Here is a 19,429-nt window from a genome sequence, read left to right on the forward strand (position 1 = left end):
TGGATAGGTAATGGGGCTACGGATGTGTTCAGTGATGGTGTTGCAGAGGGGACTTGTTTATCATAAGGCCTGTTGAGACATACAAGTGATTGACATATTCTTCGGATCATAGCTTCCAGCAAGTTCTCTAAAGCAAGTTGACAAAATCTCAACATCCCTTTTTTGTCTTCCCTGAATCAGTCCCATTCTCTGGCCGTTATGCAGCAACTAGGCCTGGCCAGAAGGGCTTGGCTTTCTGTCCTATCAAATGAGGGCTCTCTGGGTCCCCATTTACTCCACTGGTCTGCAGATGGTCTATAATTTTTTTTTTAAATATATCTTGGGGCTGGGTTGTGGCTCAGTGGTAAAGTGCTTACCTCCCATGCATGGGCACTGGGTTCAATCCTCAGCACCACATCAATAAATAAAATAAAGACAGTGTGTCCATCTACAACTAAAAAAAAAATCAAAAATAAAATATACCTTAAAAATTGTAATGATCAAGGAGGTCATTATTAGGGTGAAAATCTAAAACAACCTAACATCTATCATCAGAGAACGGCTTATATAATTCATTTCCTTAGACTGGAATTCTCCATGGCTATCAAAAAGATGACAGTTCTGTATAAGTTGATACAAAAAAGATGTCATAATGGCATCAATAATTAGAAGGCACATATGAGGAAGTTTGTTACCGTAACCAAAATACCCATTGGTAGCAGACTGATTAAGTTAGCCACGCTATGTCCATTTCTAGAATACCTCAAGGTAGTACAAAATAATGAATGAGAATTCTATGTGTCAGCATGGAAAAAACTCTCAGAAATACTGAGTAAAAGCCGTGTACATCTGAAATCCCAGCAACTCAGGAAGCCAAGCCAGGAAGATAGAAAGTTTGAGGCTGCCTTAGCAACTCGGCAAGATCTGGTCTCAAAATAAAAAATAAAAGGACTGGGGATGAAGCTCGGCTGTAAAGTGACCCTGAGCTCAATCTCCAGTAGCTACAACAACAAAAAAGAAAATAGACAGTGTAGAAAAAAGTTGGAAACTACATACATTGGTTTTATCCCTATAGATACATATGTAGGGTTGGTCTAGCAGAACTTTATCCTTTTTCTTTCATTTGAAATTTTTAAAACTGAAATAAAAAAACATAAAAATCGTATACATTTATGAGGTGCCATGTGATGTTTTGATGCACATATACATGGTATAATAATTAAATCAGGGTTGAAAGGAAACCCGATGCAGGTGAGCAACGCAGAAACCAGGCAAGCAGATCCGCATGTAGAAAGTTTATTTGCCAGTCAGGGTCTGACAAAGGTCATCCCTTGGGAAAGCAAGAGAGGCAAGAAGAACTTAGCTCTGGGGTATTTATGGGGCAGTTTGGACGGCTTGCATAAGGTCGCATGAGCTCGTATGGGCTGCTTGGGTAAGAACTTAGGATGGGCTCATGGGACAGGACAAGTAAGGGGATGTTCCAGTGGGGTGGTTAATGAGAGGTGGGAAGGGGAAGCTACATTTTGGGCTGGGGAGATAGCTCAGTCGGTAGAGTGCTTGCCTTGCAAGCCCAAGGCCCTGGGTTCACAAGGCCCTGGGTTCGATCCCCAGCACCACAAAAAAAAAAAAAAAAAAAAAAAAAAAGGGGAAGCTACATTTTAATTCTTGTTTTCTCTGTAAGCAACTTATGGTAAGAATTTAAAATGACTGCATAGATGCTAAGCCTTGGACCTAATATTCCCCCTTTTTTTGTTTTATATTGGACCCCTTGGGAATGCGGGTGAACATTGCTCTTCTAGCTACTTCCAGCTGGAGTGGGGGCATTGTCCCCTAATTCAGATCCTCGTCAACATTCTAAGGGGCGTGGGAGGTGGTTAGGATGCTGAGGAGGGTCTGAATCTGGAGGCAGTGGCAACGTGTAGAGGTGGTCATCATCTCTGGATAAGTGTTGGTATTCCCCAAGGATCATCTGGTTGATTGATTGGTGAAGACCTTGGTTCTCTCCAGAATGGTTTCTTGGAGGCACCTGAAGAGACAGGGAACTAAAAAGCTAAGGTTAGTATGGCAGTTGTTTTCCTGGGTTAAAAGAGTAGCCGTTGTGAGAGCGTAGAGACAGGGAACCCAGCCTCTGGGGGTAGGGCCCAGTCGGTTGGAGAGATAGCCAGGATAGATAGGAACAAAGGAGAGTCCTTTCTGTTGTCCCAAAACTCCTGTGGTTAAGCCCTGCGGGTTACTTGGGACCAAAGAAAGAAGCAAGGGTGTGTGTGTGTGTAAGGGAAAATGAGGGATTGGTAAGCAGAGGAGGGAGAGAGATCCATAGCCCCCGGGGTGGGTGAGGGAGGTTTGGAGCTTTGAGAGGAGGTCACTTCCCAATAAGGGAGTGGGGCAATGAGGTATGATCTAAAAGAATGGGTAAAACGAGTTCCTTTAATGCTGCATAAGGTTGCTCCCCTATTAATGAGGAAAGAGATTGGCCTACCTTCAACAGTGGCAGTTACCCTGGACTTCTGGTGGGTGATGGTTGTGGGGGCAGAGAGTCCTGGGCACCCTCAATCCCCAGAAGCCAGCCCAGTGAGGTGAATTAGGGAGGAGGAAGAGGGAAGGTTTGGCCCCTCGCCTTGTTGGGTGAAGATACAATCGATTTCCCAGCGTTCGTTCCTTTTGCATTTTAGGGCATGACTGAGTGGTGGCCCGGGATTAGCACATGAAGATCCGGTAAGTGTCTTACAGTGCCCCTTGTCAGAGGTTATACCCTTGGGTTTGCCATGCAGGACTTGTGCCAAAAGTTGAAATTTGGCCTTATCTCTCTTCCCTTTGTCCATTTTTGTTGTTTTTGTCTATTTTTAAAACCTTAAAAGCAGTGTTAAAGATAGTTGATTGGGGTATTTTTAAGTTTTGCCAGGAGATAAATAACCATTGGGTCTCTTAGTGTGTGGCCACTGGTTTGGTAATCCCAGTTGGGGTCCTCTGGGACTTGTGGGAGCTCCAACAGGATGAGCGGGATTGATTCTAGGTGTCCTGTTTGCATGTGCTTGGGTGGCAGCTCAAATTCTCCATCTCCTCCAGGAGGAGGGTAGAAAAGAGAATGATGGAAAGAGGGAAAGTCGTTAGGATTGGCAGGTGACAGGGTTAAGGGAGAGCGAGCAAGGAGGACCGTGCAGTGGAGTAGGATTGACACAAAGAGGGGTGAGAGACAAGATGAGGCCTGAACATAGTATAAGGAGTGTCATTCGTTCTGACTTCTGCGATCAGAATGGGGGCGAAGAAGATTTAGGCCGGGACATTGGGAAGGGGGCTATTTTAGCCCATAAAGAGTTGGTTTACAGTCTGATTAGTGAATGCCTGTATTCCATCTTGCACAAAGTGTTTAAAGCAATTTATAAGCTTATTTTATAAGCTCAAACCCTTATAAGATAAGGTCCTGTTAAGAGTAGTACGATGATTGCAAAGAGAGGGCCCATCAGCGGGAGCAACCAGGGGAGAGTTTGGCCTACAAGGTTCCAGGTAGGTGTCTGCTGCTGTTCCGGTGGCGTTTTTTGTTGTTCTCCCAGGAATTGGTTTACTTTTTCTTGGACGATTCCAGATTTGTTGGCGAAGTAACAGCATTCCTCTCCTAAAAAAGGGGTGCCTCCCTCCTCTGCTGTGGGTAAGTCAATGGCTCTCCTATTTTGGAGAACCACATTGGCTAAGGAGGTGACTTGGATTTGAAGAGACTCTAGGGAATCTGCCACTCGTTTAATGTCCTCACTGGGAGAGTTTATAGTAAAGATGGGTGGCCTACCTATTCCTGCCACCCCCCCCGCCCCCCACCAGCTGCTGCCAGTATGCCTGACCCAGTAAGGACTGGGGCAAGGATAGCTCTTTTGCATCTGGGACACTGAAGTGGAGTCCAGGAGCGGGAAGAGAGGGCTGATTCAACCTCCCCCTCAGAGTCTATGGTTATGTCCCGTGTGTGGAGGACGGGGAGGCGGACGATGGGAATAGGGAGCGTCAGGCAGGGAAGAATGGAGTTTCCACAGAGGAAGAAGCTGCCGGGTTGGCTCTGTATGGGCTGAGTGACATTGTGTTGTGTGGCATAGGGATCTATTAGGTAACATGGTGAAGTAGAGGCACAGGGTGGAGAGGGTGCAGCAAAGTAAGAGATGCTGGAATAAAGTGTTCTTGCAGGAAAGAGAAAGCCTGAACATAATGGATCTGCTCCCATTTCCCCAGCGCTCACAGAGGTTAAAAAGATCCCTAAGAGTGTCGGGATCTAGTGTGCCCTTAAGCGACCTTTGGCGTTATTATCTAGAGTACAGGATGGCCAACTTTGATTATATAGACGGACAGGTTCTTTTGGTGTGAGGTCCAGGGTGAGGTGGAGGGACTCTAAGTTAGCCAAGAGGCAACCCCGAGGGTGGTGGTTGGGGACTGAGAGTGAGCTGCCCATTGTGAGAGAGGAATTGGTGAATAGAGGCCAGGCGTCCCTTGGCCCCTAGGGAATCACCTGAGTGAAGGAGGGGTTCCCAAGGGGGTCGTCACCACCGCTGGGTAAGCATCACACTAAGCCTGCACGTGTCTGGGTGCCGGGCGCTGGGGCTTTGTAGAGACAGACCCAGGACCGAGAGTGGCTCTCGCAAGGGGCAGTCCTCTCAGGAAGAGGCCCCAGTCAGCCCGGAGCCCTCCCCCAGCAATCAGTAAAGGGATTCAGCCGCAGTTGCAAGAATCAAGAATCGTGGCTGGGGGTTCCCCCGACCCGGGGAGAGCCTCGGGGTGCTGGGTGCTCAACGGTCACTTCCCAGGTCCTGGTGGGTTGTTTAACCAAAGCCGAGGGAGGAGCCACTTACCGAATGAGGCCGGTGAAGGGATGTGGAGGAGAGCGTTCCCTTAGATGGAGGCCTGGTCTCCGAAGAGGGTCGGATCGGGTCCCAAAGCAGCTCAAACAGAGTAAGGGGAGCCGAGTCACCGCACCAAGTGAAAGGAAACCCGATTGAGCAACGCAGAAACCAGGCAAGCAGATCCGCACGTAGAAAGTTTATTTGCCTGTCAGGGCCATCCCTTGGGAAAGTGAGAGAGGCAGGAAGAACTTAGCTCTCAGGTATTTTATGGGGCGGTTTGGACAGCTTGCATAAGGTCGCATGAGCTCGTATGGGCTGCTTGGGTAAGAACTTAGGATGGGCTCATGGGACAGGACAAGTAAGGGGATGTTCCAGTGGGGTGGTTAATGAGAGGTGAGAAGGGGAAGTTACATTTTAACTCTTGTTTTCTCTGTAAGCAACTTATGGTAAGAATTTAAAATGACTGCATAGTGCCACATCAATGTTCATAGCAGCTCAATTCACAATAGCTAGATTGTGGAACCAACAGAGATGCCCTTCAATTGATGAATGGATAAAGAAACTGTGGTATATATATGCAATGGAATATTACTCAGCCATAAAGAAGAAAAATTATGGCATTTGCTGGTAAATGGATGAAGTTGGAGAATATCATGCTAAGTGAAATAGGCCAAGCCCAAAAAATCAAAGGCTGAATGTTTTCTCTGATAAGTGGATGACAATATATACCAAGGGGGTGTGGGGGGGAGATGAAGGAACTTTGGATGGTGTAGAGGAAAATGGGGTGGGAGGGGATGGGGGAAGGAAAGAGAGTAGAATGAAATAGACAGTATTTACCCTATGAATGGTGTGAATCTACATTGTGTACAACCATAGAAATGAAAAGTTGTACCCCATTTGTGTACAATGAATCAAAATGCAGTCTGTAAAAATAAGAAAATTTTTAATTAAAAAATAAATAAGTAAAATGAAATGCATAGATGCTAAACCTTGAACCTAATAAGGATAAATATAACTATCTCCTTAGATATTTGTTTGGTCGTTTTTGCCGTACCTGGAATTGAACCTAGGGATGTTCTACCACTGAGCAAAATCCAGACCTTTTTATTTTATTCTGAGACAGGGTTCTTGCTAAGTTGCCCATGCTGGCCTTGAATTTGTGATCCTTCTGCCTCAGCCTCTCAAGTCTCTGGGATTACAGGTGTGTCACCATGCCCGGTTTATCTTTTCTTTCTTTTTTGGGGAGGGGTGTGTGCCAGGGATTGAACCCAGGGCACTTGACCACTGAGCCACACACCCAGCCCTATTTTGTATTTTATTTAGAGACAGGGTCTCACTGAGTTGCTTAGTGCCTCACTTTTGCTGAGGCTGGCTTTGAACTCACCATCCTCTTCCCTCAGCCTCCGGAGTCGCTGGGATTACAGGTGTGTGCCACCGTCCCCAGCCAGTTTATCATTCCTTTATAGCAAAAACATTCAAAAATCCTTCCTTCTAGCTTTTTGGAATATACTGTCATCTCTATTCACCCTACTGTGCAGTAGCACATCAGAACTTCTGGTTCCTTTCTAATTATAACTTAGTATTCACTGACCTTTTTAAAGAAATGATTTACTGTTTTCAAATTAATGTTTAAGAGAATGGTGGGGGGCAGCTTTTGGAAAAGCAAAAATCATTTGTAACCTTTCCATTTAAAGGCTTATAAAAATTCATAAGTGGAAGTGTTCCATGATCTATTCCCCAGTAATCCCCCTCCCCACAATCTGCTCCAAACCCCTAACAAGAGCTATTAAACGTCCTTTTTGGATTTTCCAAGGTTGACATGTACATGTTTTTTATATATTTATATACATTTAATGGAATCATGTCTTTCTTTCTTTTTTTTTTCTTCACACAATGCTTGGGATTGAACCCAGGGCCTTGTACATGCTAGGCAAACACTCTACCACCGAGCTACATCTCCAGCCTTGGAATCATGCTTTAAAGACTGCTTTACAACTTGTCTTCGCCTAACCATATATTATTATTATTAAGTCAGTGTATGTGAATCTACTTTTTTATCTTTTGGTAGTACTGGGGATTGAACCCAGAGCCTCATGCATACTAGGAGGGCACTTTACCACTGAGTTATATCTCCAGTCCTGAATCTACTTTTTAAAAAAACTGTTGCAATGTATTACAGAGTACAGATGTGTCACATCATCATTTGTTGTTCAGTGAAAAAGAGTGGAGCATTGAGCTAAAGTGGTTTTGTTTTTATAATAAGAATACATACCTATTTCCCATGAAAGACTCCTTTGAAAGGAGAGTTGGGGTGGGGCTGAGAGGAAGAGAAATATAAAGCTTTATAATGTTTAAAACAATTTTATAAAAATATAAAAAATTTATATAAAATTTTATAAAGGAATTTCTAAAATACTGAATACTCTAACACTTTACTTTTTAAACCAGAATTCTAAAACACTACTTAATGTGATACACACTATATATTTTTTAACACATAAGAGTCCCTCTTGGCTGGGTAATCTCAGTGGTCTGTAATCCCAGGGGCTCAGGAGCCTAAGGCAGGAGGAGCACAAGCTCAAAGCCAGCCTCAACAATTTTTTGAGGCCCTAAACAACTTAGCAAGACCCTGTCTCAAAATAAAATATAAAAAGGGCTGGGTTTGTGACTTGGTGGTGAAGCGCTCCTGGGTTCAATCCCCAGTACAAAAAAAAACCAAAAAAGTCCGTGTAGGTTAACTGGCCTATTCTGCAGTCTCTGGATTGAAACTTGTCCCCAATCCCTCAGTACGCATTTGTCCAGCTTGTAAACGTGTTGAGGAAATGGGGGGAGTCTATCTTAACCTGCTTTTAAAGTCAGGTGTCTTCCTGAGCAAGTTTACAGTGACTTAGTCTGTGCCTGGGATTCTCCGAAGCAGAGAGGCAGCCCTGGGTTCTCATGGGCCCCAACGCCCTCTGAGCCTCCATGTGCCCATCTGTATAATGAGGGTGTAACAGTCCCACCTCACCGCATAGCGCCCGGTCCTAAGAGCTCAAGAACAGTAGACGCGAGCGGCAGCACCAGGATGCAGAGCAGACGCGGCGCGGGCGATGTGAAGTTACAACCTGGCCAGCGGAACCTCTTGAAGCCAGTCTTACAGATGATGAACCAGACCACGGCCCGCTGGGAGCTCCTGAAGGGGTCCATGACCTCCTCGCCTGTGGGCAATGCCAGATGACCTTCCCATTGGGGGACATTTTTATTTTTACCGAGCACAAACGGAAACAATGCAATGGCAGCCTCTGCTTAGAAAAAGCTGTGGATCAGCCAACTTCCCCTTCACCAATCGAAATGAAAAAAGCACCCAATCCCGTGGAGGTTGGCATCCAGGCCACGCCAGAGGATGACGATTGAGGAATTTGCCCCAAACACGAACGCACAGCAGATAAACTTCGGCTGTGGAGGGGCCTGTCCTCCCCTGGCTCCGCGCACGGAGCTCTAATCCCCGCGCCTGGGGCGAGTGCAGAATTCGCCCCGCAGGGTGTCTGTAAAGAGAGCCCAGCAGCCACGCGGGTACAGCCTGCAAACAGCCATTCACCAGTGCATGGTTTCTCCTGCGACACGCACAGAGCGCGGAAGTCCCCTGACCCCGCGGGCTCTTCACACCTCCCCCCCATTCGGCGTAGGACCCAGAGAGCTCAAGATGTGTGGCAGTTTTCGGATGGAAGCTCGGGAGCCCTTAAGTTCTGAGAAAATTTGAAGCCCCCAGGGCCGGGGTGGACGTGTGCCGCCCAGCCGACGTCAGCGTGGTCTGTCTTCCTGCTAGTTTGTGATGTTTTCTGACAGTAGCCTCCAAGGAGCCGTTGTGCGAAGACAGAATCCTGCGGAGTCCTTCCAGCCTGGGCCTGCAGTGCCATTTTATTTATATATTTTAATAAAAAGTAAAAGCCAAAAAAAAAAAAAAAAAAAAACCCACATTGGAACAGTGAATCAGTCCCACACCGAGGCCCTCGGACCATGGCTGTCCTGAGCTATGTCCCCTCTTTTGAAACCAGCCATCCTAATTACCCTTATTGTGGAAATGAGCATGAACCCGCCCCCCAACCCCTTGTTTCTACACATTCTCTGTTGTCTTTTAAAATGTGTGCTTAACATTGACACAATAAATGTTGGAGCTTTACTAAAAAAAAAAAAAAAAAAAAAAAAAAAAGAATCAGGGATTTTCTCCACCCTTTGTTATCAGGAAAAAAAAATGCATAAATAAACTGCGCAGGGACCACAACTATTTCTGGTAAACTCCATTTACAAATGTTTGGTGTTCCTCCACCCATCCTCACCTTACAGAAGCTGAATCATTGAAGAGACTTGAATATTTGCACTTAGGAAAGTAAAGTCACACTTGAAATTCAAAGTACTTTCACTGAAAAATGTCCAATCCCAGGAGTAAGCATATTTTGAGTTAATATGAAATATTTGGCAGAGAATTTTTAAAGAATGTTTACGGAGTTATTAGAAATTGATATTATAAAAATCAGTTTTTCTCTTAAAAAAATCACACTAAAAATCAGCATTTGACGGCATGGCAAAATACCCAAGGGATTATGAATTAAAAATTTTTGTGATAAAAACCCATGTGCATGTTTGCACTAAAATTAAAAAACAACAAAATCACCAGAAGGTTAACATTGATAATTCAGGAAAGGAGATTTATGGGGTATTTTTATTTCATTTCTTGGGTTTTTTGGTATTCTCCAAATATTTTATGATAACTGCTTTTGTCCTCCAACAGAAGTCAAGAATTAAATATCAATAAAAATAACGCTGCTGGACATGGATGTATATGGGGGAAGAATTATTCTGCTAAACACGTTCAGGTTTCACCTTAGCAGTTAAGACAGGCCAGATCTTGCCAGATGGGAGGATATTGGGATGGAACTGGCCTCCAGGTGGTCAGGTGGGCAGGCCTCCATCTCTGTCCCAGGTCTGCCCCTAACCCGTCTGGCCACATACCTGCAGAGTGTGGCTCAGCCAGCCTAGCAGCAGCATGGCTTGACCCAGGCAGGCCTCAGCTAGCAGGACAAGTTTGTCTGCCCTGCCCGCTCCCCACAGAGGCCAGCGCCTGTGGGTAAGAGGGGAGCAAAAAGGTAAGAGCCAGGATCACATGAGAGTCAGCCATTCAATGGCGATTCCTACTGCACCCCTACATGACCACAGGCCTCCTCGGCTTCTAGCTTCTAGTGTCAGCACTAGCTCCCCACCTGGCACTGAGGGACCCATTTGGCTTGGTTTCTATCCACCTCCCCAGGCTTATCTCTCTCTCTCTCTCTCTGACCTGACCCGCTGAGCCAAGTTCTCCTTCACCATCTGAGATCACAGAATGGGAAGAATTAACAATAATATTATATAATAATCAAGCAGGAAATGCATCTCTGACTGTATTCATTTTTACTTACTCTTGTTCCACGAGGGCAAGTTTTTTTTTTTTTTTTTTTTTACTTAAATGTAAAACCTCTGACCCAAGCAATTCTACCTCTGGGAATCTATCCTGCCTATGCACTCAGGAATGTGTGCACAGACCTATTTATTTACAAGTGTGATTAAAGAGAAATAACTGGGGAGGAGAAGCGTGGAGGCTCATGAACTGATCTCTTGAAATTGAATTCCTAGCATGTATGAGTTTGTTGGATGAACCCAACCACTATGTATAACTATAAAGCCCTAAAAAAAAGGCAATAACTGGGCCAGGCCCAGAGGCATACTCCTATAATACCAGCAACTCAGGAGGCTAAGGCAGAAGATCTTAAGTTGGAGGCCAGCCTCAGCAATTAGGCCAGACTCTGTCTCAAAAAATAAAAAGGGCTGGAATGTAACTCAGTGGTAGAGTAGGCCTGGGTTCAGTACCTGGTACTGAAAAAAAAAAAAAAAAAAAAAAAACCACAATAATTGGGCTGGGAGGTGTGTATCTCAGAGGTAGAGCACTTGCCTAGCAAGTGCCACACCCTGGGTTCCATCCCCAGTATAAATAAATAAATAAATAAATAAATGGAATAACTGAGAAACGACCTAAATCACATTAACAAGAAAGGGAACTTGTTAAATAATTCTTTTCTACCATAGAATACTATGTAGCTAAGTTTAAAAGGAACCACATTTATACTGGCTGATATGAGACTATTTGCAAGGTACATTGTTCAATGAGAAGAATGCAAAATACAAAAATGCATGTATGCTAAATTCAGTGGTATCTTCAATTGGATCCTGGAAGAGAGAAAAAAATGACTTGGCAAAAAAACCCAGTTCAATCTAAATAAAGTGCACAGTTTGGGTAATAATATCATATTGATGTTAATCTCTTAGTGTTAATAAACATGTCTTGTTATGCAGTATGTCAACAACAGGGGTACCTGGATGAAGCTACAACTGGGTGAAGTGTATGCAAGAGCTCTCTGTATTATCTTTGTAACTTTTCTGTAAATCTAGAATTCTTCCAAAGCTTATTTTTTAAAAAACCAAAGATATCTGGTTTTATGAAACTCTAGAAAACAGGGTTGGGGAAAAAGGAAAAGTTTTGTGTATGTATAACCTTTCTTACAGATGGTTTTGTCTTTATGATTAGTTTTCCTTAATTTCAGAATGATTATCCAGTTTGACAAAATGGTGACTATTTTTTAAAAATATTATTTTAGTCATCGATGGACCTTTATTTTTTATTTATTTATTTACATGCGGTGCTGAGGATGGAACCTAGTGCTTCACACATGCTAGACAAGCACTCTACCACTGAGCCACAACCCCAGCCCCCAAATGGTGACTATTTTAAAAATAATTTTACGCTCACATTTGTATCATGATCTTTTTCAGAAGTCCCACTACCATTATTTGAAACTTTTTTCTAGTGGTACATTATAATTACATGTAACAGTGGGATTCATTATGCCATAATTGTGCATGCACATAATTTGATCAATCTCATTCCCCAGTACCTTCCTTTTCCCCTATCTGCTCCCTCTATTCTATTGGTTTCTCTTTTATTCTGTTAGTGTTTGTTTAATAAGTGCGTCATATGTATATAATCCGTACAAGGACATAGCATAATCTGGTTGATTTCATTCCCCAGTACTTCTTTATTTGAAACCTTTTATCTGATAACGTGATTTCAGAATGTCTTTTGAATTGCAGAAGGAAATTACACAGGGAGTGAGGAATAGAGTTAGAAGTCAGCCACCAGGACGACTCACTAAAAACTGACTCACTAAATGTTTGGGTTACCAAGTGCTCAACTCAAGGAATTGATCAAATACTTTCAACAGTGTTAACTAAATGGTTTAAAGGGCTGTAGAAAAAATGGATTTTTGATTGTAGTTCCCTCAGAACCACTAAGCTAAGAGTCCGGAGTCAGAGACAGAACAGAGAGCAGGGAATGGACTTTTCAGAGGGATGGAAAGCTGGAGGCAGAAATATTCCTCCAGAAAATATGGCCACTGACTTTGCTATCGCCCCAGTAGGTGACCTTGCAGATACGAATTTTGAGTGAGAACTGGAAGAGTCCAGAGTGGATCAACCTCCTTAAATGGAAAAATTCACATTGTTATGTAAGGACTTGGAGAATGGTGATGTAAATCCTGGCCATTTAAGAGCTATGTTATTGTAAGAAGTGAACTTTTCAGATGCGTGAGAGCTTGTCTTATGCAGAACTCTGAAAAGTGAACTTTTCAGATGCGTGAGAGCTTGTCTAATACCTTGTGCCCCCAGGAACTGGGGTCCAAGAAGCTATGCTGAGACAGGATGCTGAGGCCCCTGACCTAGGTGGTAAAATTGTGACTATCTTTTAAGCAAAATTGTGAATATCATCGACACATTCCCCGCCTTCCAACCCCACCCCCACCCTACCCCTGTACTAGGGATTGAACCCAGGGGTGCTCTAACATTGAACTAGATCCCAAGACTTTTTTTTTAAAACAGGGTTCCCTCAAGTTGCTGAGGCTGACCTTGATTCTGCAATCCTCCTGCCTCAATCTCCAGAGTTGCTGGCTTTCGCCCAGCGCCGGGCTCCCTGACTCATTCATTCATTCTGATATTTATTGCTAGCCTTTCTCCTTCATTAAGGGCTCTTAAAGGATCTGGGGACCTGTCAGGGAACAAATCAGACTTCAGATCTCCTTTTATACAGCTTACCTTCTGGGAATAGGGAGAGACAGATAAAACTAACCAGAGAGACAGGTCAAAGGAGAGTAGATACCTAGAAGAAAAAGAGAAGAATAAAAAAAAAAAAAAAAAAAAAAAAAAAAAAAAACCAGAACAGAAGCCAGCCAGCCAGGAAGGGGGTAGTTTCAGCACACATCCACGTTCCAGCGAGAGCCTCCAGCAGTGTTGTGGTGTCCCTGTGGACTGGTTCCTATAGTCCTGGTTGGACGCAGTACTCTTGTAACACCCTGTGTGGGGATCTTGGAAAGTCCTGATTGACCACTCCCGGGCCCAAAAACCCCACCTACCCTTGCAACCCGGAGGCAGTTACTTCATTAGGGTCGGGCCTTTGAGCAGAAAGCAGTTGATCACCCAGCGCATGCTCAGACCCTTAGACTAGGGAAGGGTGAACACCCTGAGAGCAGAAATGGACACTATTTCCCCCCAGTCAGACTTCCTCCTGACGACTGGGTGACAACTGGAAAGCACTGAAATAATTCAATGTTAGCCATTATCATCACTGTTGTTTTTATTGATATTAAAGGGCCCCATCACCCACCTGTTCAGTTCCATTTGTCACGTTTGGCCTTGCCAATAGAGGTCGCTGGAGGGACGCTGCAGGAGTCTAGGGTTTACTGATTCTCGTTCCTACTGGGCTGTGACTAGTAGGCCAGTGTTAATCCTTCACATTGCAGGCGACGGCCTTCAGCTGGTGGCGGTGCCATTTACCCAAGTAGGGTATCTATTAAAAACATGAAGTACCCTGGCGCGGTGGGGCAAGCCAGTAATCCCAGAGACTGAGGGAGGAGGATTGCCAAATTTGAGATCAGTCTCAAACTTAGGGAAACACTCAGCAATTTAATGAGAACTTGTCTCAAAATAAAAAAATATTAATAGAACGTAAAGGACTGGGGATGTAGCTGGTGGTAAAAAGGCCTTAAGTTCAATACCCAGTACCAAAACAATAGAAACAAAAACGTCATGAACAGTATCATTATTTCTCACTGAATCGACTGCTTTCTCAGCTTCTCTCCACATGAAAACAGAATGATGTGAAACAGACCATAGAGGGACAAGAAAAAGGTATTTTTGAGGAGCCAGTCCCTGCCTGGCTGAAAAAAGATTTCAATCAAAAGAAGATCCAGATATTAAAGTTCATCTCATAAAAACTTATTCTGAAATTTGAGGAAACAAATCTGGAAATAGAAGAAAATGTTCAGTTTTCAAGGTCTGTACCCAAAGTCAAGATAGTGATATTTGTTGCCTAAAAATGATTCTAGTCCGGGTTATATCAGGTAGCTTTTGTTAAGAACCCCAAAACACAGTGCCCTAAAATAATGTTTTTCCCTCTGATTCTATGGGACTTGTCAACAGGAGGTATATTCAAAGAAGGATCTAAGGAGAAGGAACTCCACACATTCATGATGGAAAAGAATCTCAGCACATGCAAGTTAGAGACAGAGACGTTTATTTAGGAAGGAGATACATGTTTAAGGGAGAATGTGAGTAATCTCAAGAGAGAGATGTCTTTTGGGAGTTCCCAGCTCTTCTGGAAACTTGTAGGGTAGATATGTAGGAATGATGATTTCAAGCTGATTTCTACTGGTATGATCACTCAGAATTCTTAGGCTGATATGGTCTTCATTATCTAATCAGTAGATAGCCCTGGGAAGTCCCTTAAGTTATAGGTTCCTCAAGATATTGTATCTCTTAAGCAATTTACTAGGTATTTAACAGTGCACAGGTAGATTTACAGATTTCCCAGGAATTTGGAAGTAACAGGCTTGGAAGGGACATAGGCTTAGTGGGTGACAAGCTTGGAAAAGCATACAGAACTTATAATTTTAAATCCTTTTTTTTTTTTTTTTTTTTGTCCTTCCATTGTCTCCTTTCTATCTTTTTCTTATTTTTTCTATCCTACCTAAGGACCATTTGGGCTGAGTTCAGCTGGGAAGTTCTGTTGGTATCACTTGTGCTCATTCATACAGCTACAGTCTGTTAGTGGGGTGACCGGGGGCTGGTGACGTGTGTGCCAGTTGGGGCTTGCTGGCAGTGGTGTGGGTAGCTGAGATGATGGCTCTGACTGGGCCATGTGTCTACTGCAGGCTAGTCCTGCCTTATTCACATGGTGGTCCTTGCAGGGTTCCCAAGAGCACAAGGACAAGCCTCAAAGTGCACAAGCAATGATCAAGTCTCTATGTTTGTCACATTTGTTGTCTCATACATCAAAGCAAGATGTGTGGCTAAGCCCAGAGTTAGTGTGAGAGGTGATTCCCCAAGGGTGTACAGACGTGGAGGAGAATCATGGAGGCCATTTTCATAATCAGTCACACAGGGTAGATGAAACGATACCAGCAGTCTCCAGCAGAGGTAGTCAAATGCCTCCACTTGAGAGTGTTCCACTGTTAGGATTTCCTCAAAACAGAGGACTTCCCAGGAAGAAGTCAGATGGCAGAGTGCCAACAGTAGCCTAGTCCTTGGGTCATTTCTCCAGTACGCTGAGCTATCCTGTGAATAGTTGTTTTTTCTACATTTCAGATATTACAGAAGGTGTAAAAGATAAAGCTCTAACTCATTTTAAATTCAGGTTTCAAAACCCAAGTAGGAAATCTATTAAAGACATGAAGATTCCCTTAAATGCCTGTTAGATACCCTGGCACTGAAATAGAAAAAAGTACAATAGAAAAAGTAAAAGGTTTCTGGAGTGATGCTGTAGTTCTGTTGGAAATATAATAAAAAGAAGGACCCTAAATATTCAAATCCCTCTTGTTGTAAAAAACAAACAAACAATAAAAAAAGACCAAAAAAAACAAAAATCTAAGATCAAATTTTCATAGATGTTCCATCTCACAGTCTTTTTAACATCATACTGGAAGTCCTGCTAATGCAATAAGACAAGAAAAGGAAATAAATGGTATATAGATTGGGAAAGAATAGAACTGTCTTTGTTCACAGATGATGGCAACAACAGAAACCATCATGGGACTAATAATTATAGCAAGGTTGCAGTATTCAAGGTTTATAAACAAAAGATCAAACTGTAAGTCCAAGCACTGCATCTCTTGATTACATCACTGTCTGATGCCAAATGTATAACCATTACGATTTACAGATGGATTTATAAATAACAGAGCAGTGACTAATGCCTTTTGGATATTTATAATCATGACATACAAATGCCAATCCCAATTAGACTTTCCTGTCCTTTCTCAAGAAAATGATTCCAATCAAGTCCAAAACAGAATGAGTTTGTTACATTTCTATGTCATGGCACAAGACCTTTTTCCTCAATAAAGCACATTTTCTGATCAAGAAGGATTGGGGTAAATAATCTCCCAGCTGGGAGAAGCTGTGCAGGGTCTGGCAACAGGCACAGTATTTGTAGGTCATAAGGGTTTTTCCTCTGAGCCTTTTAGTACTTTCTCCCTGTATCTCAGTTTCTCCCACTTTCTCTGCCAACATACATTTTCTGCACTTGTTGGTGCCCACACTGCTCATTCCACTTCTCCTCTGATCATATAGCACCTTGCCCATCCTTTAAGGCACTGTCAAATGTGATTCCCTGTCTTACTTGATTTGCTTTTTCTCTCTGCAAACTAGGTGAAATCTGTGAAGGTAGGGGCTGGGTCTTCTCCAGGGCTCAACGTGGATGACATACACTATGGAGTTTAATAAATATTTAAGCAAATGCAAGTCTCTTGATGCCTACACAAGGGCTCCAAGGAGCTACAAGACCTGAATTCTAAGTTTCATCTCTAAACCCCAGAGTAATCTTGAATGCTCAGCCTCAAGTAATCATGGTCTTTGGTTTCTCCAGAGATCAAAGCTTAGTGAAGTTAGTGAAATTCCTTTATGCTTTGAAAAGTACAGGGTTATTCCTAAATATATTATGAATATGAACACTTGTGCAGTTGAATTGAGTTCCTGAGTCTTAGTCAATTGCCTAGTATCTCAAACATTCCTGCCTTAGGGCCTCTGCACTTGCTACCTCTTCTGAGAATGTACCTCTTACAGACTTTCCCAGGTCAGGTATCCAGCCTTAATTTTCAGGGTCTGTAGCAGAGTCAAAGCAGTGGATTACAAGGAAATGATTAGTTTTAGAGCAGTGGGGAAGAGAAGAGATTACACTGTTCTATTACCTCTTTTGATCCTCTCAATCCTGATAGGTATGTGCTATTATTATCCCCATTTTATAGATGAGGAAATTCAGGTCCAGAGGAATTAAGTAACTTGCCAAAGCTCTCACAACTAATAAATAGCAGGACCAGGATATTAATACCAGCAGAATTGAACCCAGCATCTATCTACTTAACCACAGGTCCTCCTATGATTGTAGAGATATGTTAAAGCTAGGTGTAGGGTCTGGCATGGGGTAGATGCTCAGTAAGTCATAGTTATTTCTCTACTTTTTCTAGACATTTAACTCTATGAATCTTGCAATTCAACCCCCAGAACCAAGCTGACCACCCATCCTATTTCATCCTGCCAGAGCCCAGGGTCCCTCCCTTGTCCTGGCACACACTGACTGAATAGCTGAATTTGAGTGCTTTGGAGTAAGGCTGTGTTCCCTTCCAGGCTCCACCAGTCCTAGCTCTGTAAATATAGGAACGTTACATTCCTCCCTGGTTTTCAGTTTCTTTACCTATAAAATGGGGATAGTAATGATCCCTACATACTAGAATTATTATGGGAGATCAGTGAGATACTACATGCAGAATACTTTCTACCTTACCTCATCTACAAAAAGGGTTCAATAAACTAGAAATTGTCATTAGGACTTCTCAATGAGAAGCTATTGTAAATATACCCTCAAACACTTTTAGGGTCAAAGTTGGGACCACATGAACTCATTGTTTATAAATAAACCTGACTGGGTAAGAGAACTCAACTGATTCAACCCAGGATCTATCTGACAAGTACTCTGGGAGGTAATGTGGCTCAGGGGGTGATCACTTGAGTCAGAGAGATATGGGGCTGAATTCTGGCTCTGATTTCTTCTTGGGGTCTGTTTCTTTCTTTTTTAATTTACTTTTATTGTAAACAAATGGGATACATCTTGTTTCTCTGTACATGAAGTAGAGGCATACCATTTGTGTAATCACACATTTACATAGGGTAATAGTTTTTGATTCATTCTGTTATTTTTTCCTTCCCCCCACCCCTCCCACCCCTCTTTTCCCTCTATACAGTCCCTCCTTCCTCCATTCTTGCCCCCCTCCCACCCCCAGGGTCTGTTTCTTTATCTGCCAAATGGGAAGGAAAGTAAGAGGAGTGATTAAGACTTCAGGTTTGGATTCAGAGTGTCATTCTACTACTTGCTCAGCCCTAGATGAACTATATGACCTAACTAGCATCATCTTGGTGAGCCCAATGAGTTTTATCATCACTTCTCTTCCTAGGGTGGTTGTGAGGATTCCCCAGGACCATGCGTGTCTGCACTCTGGACACTGTGACTGTTAGGATGAAAGGCATTATATATGAATGGTTAGAAGCAGAGGCTCCCAAGTAAGACAAAACAGGCCTTTTCAAATTCCAGCTCTGTTAATTACTCCTAGTGAGATCTTAGGAAATCGGTCTCTTCTCTCAGCCTTAGTTTGCATATCTGTAAAATGAGAATAATAACAGTAAATGCCTGCTAGAATTCACTACAAGGATTCAATCAGATGATGTAGGTAAAGCATTTAAACTTGGCCTGGTTCAGTTTAAGTGTACAATAAGTGGCAAAGATACTCTGCTGCTGACTGGCAAAGATATTATACAGCTGACTTTTTTTTTTTTTTTTTATTCTCGGTGCTGGGAATCCGGGCCTTGCACAAGTAAGACAGGAGCTCTACCACTGAGCTCTTCTTCCAGGCTTGATTTTTAAAAATAATCTTTTCTGTAATGTCAATTAATTTTCCCAAATACTCGAAGACTTGAAAATATGCAGACTTTAGGTTCAGATCCAAACCCAAAAGACAAACAAAAACCCAAACCTTTCATTTGTAGACGAGGCAAACCAGGGATCATGTGACCAAATCAGACCCTACTCCACTTCTACAAGATCACCCCTACTTAATTGTGTGGCTCAAAGGCAGAACTCTCACCATAACAGGGTACGAGCAATGCTCGTACTTGCTGTGTGACCTGAGACAAATGATGACCTCAGCTTTCTGAGGTTCCGAGGTTAAACCCGCGTAGCAATAGTCTTCATTACGGGTTTATTTAGAAAGATTCAACGAGATGATGCGCAAAGCGCAGCGCGCTCCATAAGCGCGAGTTGCGTTCGCTATTTCTACTACTACTACTACAGCGACGACCACGACGAAGACGTGTACTTTTTGAGGTTTTTGCCCCCTCTCGGGCCGGGAACTCCTCTCGGGGTGTCTCTGTCGCCACTTAAGGCTCTGGCTACCGATCCAGGTTCTTAACGCGTGTTGCCCTCCTCAAGAGGGTCTTCTTGCGCATTCCCATTCCTCCTAACCCCAGTT

General features: G+C 43.2%; 1 pseudogene; it reads left to right on the forward strand.

Annotated features, from left to right (window-relative positions):
• Window positions 1-1,224: 1,224 nt before the first annotated feature.
• LOC124966076 (B-cell lymphoma/leukemia 11A-like) lies at window positions 1,225-8,535 on the forward strand (annotated as a pseudogene).
• The last annotated feature ends 10,894 nt before the right edge of the window (window positions 8,536-19,429 follow it).

This window comes from Sciurus carolinensis, chromosome 16 (genome assembly GCF_902686445.1).
Source record: "Sciurus carolinensis chromosome 16, mSciCar1.2, whole genome shotgun sequence".
NCBI classification, from domain to species: Eukaryota; Metazoa; Chordata; class Mammalia; order Rodentia; family Sciuridae; genus Sciurus; species Sciurus carolinensis.